Genomic DNA, 6,000 nt, shown 5'->3' with positions numbered 1-6,000 from the left:
CTGTTCGTATATCCCATGGGTGAAACAGTTTTTAAAAAGTACAGCAAGTGATAAACCCTCCATGCAGTAGTTAATGCATTGCCATGAAGTAGAAATCGTGTTTTTCTCAGCTTGTGAAGGTTTTAGAGAAGCGTGGTTCTCACAGGACAAAGTATCAACATATAATGTAAAGCAACATGATTCATTACTGTACTTCATATTAGTATTTAAAGCTGTTAAAAATAGCTCAACCTTAATCAGTTGTAGTAAAGAAATTAATATATATCAAATGCAGGAGTAATATTAATCCAGTAGCGATTGACAAAAGTAGCTGCTTTTAATTTTACCCTTAATTTTAATCCATTTTTTATATGGTATGTGTTTACATTTGCCATGTATTCCATAGGGGAAAAGCATCTTTGTGGTTGATCTCTATGACGTACCAACATGACGCATGATGCGACACACTCAAAACTTTACCCGGAAGTGTACCATGTCGTACTGATTTTCAATAATATTATAATTCTTAAACATTTTCGCTGTTTTCATTCAAAATATTCCTTTCCATTAGAACAATGCTCCAGTCAAAGATGCCATTGTGGTTCCAGTGTGGAAACCTGCTCACTCCCTGCTCTCTGTAAGAAATGATGCTCCCTGTGACATGTCACTTTTATTGATAAACATTATCAAATATTCATAAAAAATATTAGTTTTATATAAGTTGTGTTCTGTTGCCTTGTGCTGTTTTGTTTTGTTGTCTTGTTCTTTCACACCATGTTGAGCTCAGATGTATGTAAGGTTTTGAAGCCAACAATGAGTCATTCTTGAAATGACTAATATAATGTCAGTGTGGATTACTTCAAAAACCCTAATAGTTTCTTGCTTGTGTTTGAATATTGGAATTGATCATTATACATGTTTATGTGTGTATGTATGTTTTAAGACAGGGGTCTCATACTTGCGGCCCGCAAACAATACTTTGTGGCCCGCACCTTGCTACGACACACGGTGTGAGATTAACCATTATGTTAATTTCTTTAGATAAGTGCACGGGGCTAATTGGTGTTCTTCATGTCAGGTAAAGAATGTTTGAACCCATGTCTGCTAGGTCTTCCAGCAGCGAGGACAGCGTCTTGATAATATTTATAGACTACTGCAGGGGTTCTGTTGACAAGTTAACTTGCTCATATGGGCATTATTTAAAATTCAGTTGCAAAGTTGACATTAACCAAGTAGTGAACCATGGCAGGACGACACCCCACACAAAACCCTCTTCACTCCTGCTTTCCCACCCACAACTAATAAACCAAACTAAACTGGATGAATTAACTAACATGAACAAAGCAACAAAAACCCAACTCAATCAATACCAACACTACAAACCTAATATAACCCCCAATAACTACATCTAAAACGCGACGGACAGAAACTCCCATGATGCACTGCAGCAATCCGCTCCGTGATCGCGGAGCGATTCTATTGTACTTGCAGTAGTCCATGCATGTCCAACTATGTACCGGTAATAACAGTAAGCTTGCTCATATAGGTGAATTTAAAGTTTCACACCTAGAAGGACCACTATGCGGAGGCAAGAGAAACCTTTTTCAGAAGAACCGTTCATGATCTTCATTCAATGTCCCATTCATGTTCAGGAAACTTCACACCGGGTTACATTGAGTTTGAGACCCCTGTTTTAAGAAGAGCAGTGCACTAATATTTCTTTCAGATTGGACGTCACTTCACCAGGGGGGACACAACAATGTAAGAGGAGTCTTGTTTCACAGTCTCTGTCTGTCAAATACTATTGATGCTGCGTTGGAAAGATAATTTTTCTGTCTTTTCCATAGGACTGTCATGCCCCACTCCTCAGAGTCATTATAGGGGCGCGGCTGGGCTTTTCCCTATCCTGTCTCTCCTCCCCTTTTGTTCCAGGCTGGGTTTGAGGCAGTGGAGATGCTGGGGGATTAATGACCTGATTCAGGTCAGCTGCGACGACCGGGTGGAGCTCGTTCCTCCTGATCATCTGCACTACTTAAAGGGGTGCTCGACTCCACTTGGTGCTGGATCGTAACACTCTCAGAGCTAGTCTTGCTACGTATGTGTCTGCTCAGTTTCTGTTTGCTGCTAGACTCCGCTCCTTTCTGCCTCCCCACTAAAGACTCGCATGTCTCGACCTTCTACCACCGGAGCCCGGTGGAAACTCAAGCTCGGAAACCCGCTCTGGCTATTCGGCTTGGAACGTCAGCCTTGTTCTTGGACAACAAACTCTAACCAGTTAAGACTTTCACTTTCAGTTTTTTCCCATTTTTATAATAAACTCTTGGCAGAGTACCTGACTGTCTCCTGCTGGTTTATCCGCACCTGAGCCTCCGAAGTCACACCATAACAAGGACATGTGTGAATCGGGGAATGTTGGTGACTGCAGACATCCAGCAAAGTGGGTTCAGTTGAACATGCACCTATGACTCTTTAAGACCGAGTTGACCTGTCTTCTGTACTGGACATGGGGAAGGAGGAACAGGCCCTTCAGTACTGGCCATGGGTGTTACGACCCGGCTCTGCTGAGGTGTTTTATTGGTAGTTATAGGACTCACTTATATAGCGCCTTTTTGCTGACAACAGCCCCAAAGCGCTTTACATAGCTCATCACATTCACCCATTCACACACACCATTGGAGGTTGCAGCCGGGCAAGGCTCTCTCACTCCGATGGGGGCCATTTGGGGTTCAGTGTCTTGCCCAAGGACACTTCGGCATGTATGCAAGCAGAGATGGGAGTCAAACTCGCAACATTCCAATTGGGAGACGACTGCTCTACCAACCGAGTTCATGTGTACTCGGTCCCATTTCTCTGCTCTGTACTTCAGGTAAGCTCTCCCTTCTTTTATTGGAATGTAAACTTTGTCTTGTTTGTCTTTCAGGTATCAGTGTTCGGACTTGGTCAGATCTCTCTGTGGTTGTTACCCGATTAGAAAGTTAATTTCAGTGTCTCTGAGACTCACATACTGCCTGAACTTGTGTATTGTCAAGTCCTCTCTTTACAGATATTCTCAGCCGATACTGGAGTCCATCATCATCAGAAGTGTCACTGCTTGGATTCCTTTCCCTCTGTCTCTTCATATTTGGCTGTCTGATTCTTACTCTCTGTTGAAGTGGCTGTGTTGATGGAGCACGTAAGTGTTTTGGTGAGTCTCTGTTTTGTTCAGCTGCTGATCTCTTTGATGACGGAGGTAAGTCTACAGGTAGGTCATTGACTAAGTGACGTAGGTCGCGGTGTAATGTGCGTACTCTATTTCCGCCAGTTTCTGGCGTCACTTTGTAGACCGGCCCATCAGCCACCCTTTCCTTCACAACATGGACCATATTTTCCCAGTATGCTCTTAGCTTCTCTGGACCACCTCTCTTACTCAGGTTACGCACCACGACATGGTCGCCTGGTTCCAGGACAACACCCTTCATGTGGCGATCATAGTACTTCTTTCCCCGAGCACTTGACTGTTGACTACTAGCAGAGGCAAGTCGGTATGCTTCAGTCATTCTGGAGGCCCACTTCGCTGCATAGCCTCTTGGACACGTAGCTTCTTCCTCACTTCCCAAGCCAAATATCATGTCCACCGGCAGGCGTGGGTACCGACCGTACATCAAATAGAAGGGGGAAAACACAGACCCCTCATGCCTGGTACAGTTATAAGCATGGATGACTATTGACAAATGCTCTCTCCATCTTTCTTTTTTTTTTCCTTCAGGGTTCTGAGCATTTGAAGCAATGTACGGTTGAATCTCTCTGCAGGGCTCCCTTGAGGATGGTAGGGGGTGGTCCTTGAGTGACCCGCACCACTGAGCTGCTCCAAGGTTTTAAACAGTTCATTCTCAAATTCTCTCCCTTGGTCGTGATGTAGTTTCCATAGGTAGCCGAACTGCGGGATAAAATCTTCAAAGAGTTTCTCTGCAGCCGGTTTTCCAGACTTCTTTCGGGTTGCATAGTTGTCTATGACAACCAGAATATAGTCAACGCCTCCTTTACTAGACTCCAGGGGTAAGTAGTCAATTGACACAAGTTTGAGGGGTGAGGTGGAGGTAATGCTCCCCATGGGTGCTCTAATGTGTGAGATCGTTTTTTTCTGCTTGATGCATGGGCATTTTCTCGTCGCATAAGCTTCAACATCATGTTTCATGTATGGCCCCATATAATCGATCCCGAGCTAGGCCAAGGACTCTCTCGGTCCCCATATGACCCATATCGTTGTGGAGGTGTTTAAGGACTATAGCGCGGTACTGGTTTGGCAGGACAAGTTGACTTCTTTAACTGGTTTCCCTGTACAACAGACCATCTTTGAGGTGGAGTTTGTCCCACTCGTGCAGAAGTTTCTTGGCCAGACCACTAACTCCCCTTCTCACATCAGTGGTCAGAGTGTTGTTAGTTTCTTTCAGTCTGATGACTTGACTGATGGCAAGATCACCTCGTTGAGATTTCATGAGTTCATCACGACTTATGGTTGGAAGCAGCTGTGGTGACTGTATGGTTGAACTCTGTTGTGACAAGTCCAGGGCAGCCACATAGACAATGTCTCATTGCTTAGCAGCTCTGCTGCCTTCCCATGTTACTAGAATGGTGTCTCTCGACAAATCCTGTGTGCATGAGTCCACATAACCGTCAATGTCTAAGGGCAACCTAGACAGGGTGTCAGCATCGATGTTTGCTTTTCCTGGTCGATATTTCACTTCAAACCGGAAGTCAGCAAGCTCACCGACCCATCGGTGACCAACAGCGTTTAACTTAGCGGTGCTCATTACAAAGGTTAACGGATTGTTATTGGCCGCGGTTTTGTTCTGTAAGAGCTCATACATCGGCTTGGCAATTCTAGAGAAATCTTGCACGTACATCCAGTAATAGCTGCGGAATCCCAGAAGTTTCCGGGCTTCTCCAACAGTACAGGGGGTTTTACTTCTCAGGGCCTGAATGGCTTCCAGATCCTTGGGGTTGAGTTTAACTCCATCAGCAGAGACCAGCTTCATTTCATAACGAACCTCTTTTTTTAGGAGCTCGCATTTAGTTGGGCTAAGTTTCACACCATGGCGTTGGAGGGCCCTCAGGATGCCTGATGTCTGATGGACCTCAACCAGGCCATCACCTAAATCGAGCTCTTCAAGCTTTAGATCTGGATGGTTAAACTTGAACAACGCCACAGGTGGAGTGAAATTAGCTGGCACCTTACATTTGAGGTGGACAACCTGGCCAGAATGGGATGTCATCTTTCAGAGTAATACTCATCTGGGGGCTCGGAACGCATCCTATATCATTGTCATCGCGAGCAAATGCACGTAACTCCTCATAGAGCATTGTTTTCACCAGTTCCTGCTGTTCCTCATCCAAATGACTCAGATCGACAGGGGGGTGCCACAGCCGGGGTGGGTGCTCTGCTTCATCTTTCTCTTCACTACAGCAAGGAGCAGGTGAGTCGCCATCATTGAGCTCAATGTTATCTGCCTGGTCTGTTTCCACTATCTTGTCAATGGTCTGGATACTGCCTAACACTGTAAATTGGTTTAGTGTGATGCTATGTTGAGTATGGTTGCCCACTGGGATTTCAACATAGTTTCAACAATCTGGTCTGATGGACCTCAACCAGGCCATCACCAAGATCGAGCTCTTCAAGTTTTAAATCTGGATGGTTGACCTCGAACAACGCCACAGGTGGGGTGAAATTAGCTGGCACCTTACATTTGAGGCGGACAACCTGGCCAGGATGGACAACAACTTCACGCCGACCAACTCTCACAAGTGCATGACTTTGGGTGGGTTCTTGGGTCTGTATGAAGTTCACAATTGCCTCTGCTGTGTCGCTTTCAACCTGCATGGCCCCTTTCAGCAACCTGGCAATGACACTGATAACAACCATTCCATTCTCCTGCCCGAAAATGAGCTCTTTGAATCCCACTATTGGTCTTGCAAGGTTCACCTGACTGACCAGAAAGGGCACTCTGATGGCGAACTTTGTATCATTATTTCCGGGGAGGTTAA

The sequence above is a fragment of the Lipophrys pholis genome (genome assembly GCF_963383615.2).
Source record: "Lipophrys pholis genome assembly, chromosome: 12".
In the NCBI taxonomy this organism is placed as follows: Eukaryota; Metazoa; Chordata; class Actinopteri; order Blenniiformes; family Blenniidae; genus Lipophrys; species Lipophrys pholis.
The sequence above is the reverse complement of the archived record's forward strand: the minus strand, read 5'-3'. Positions refer to the sequence as shown.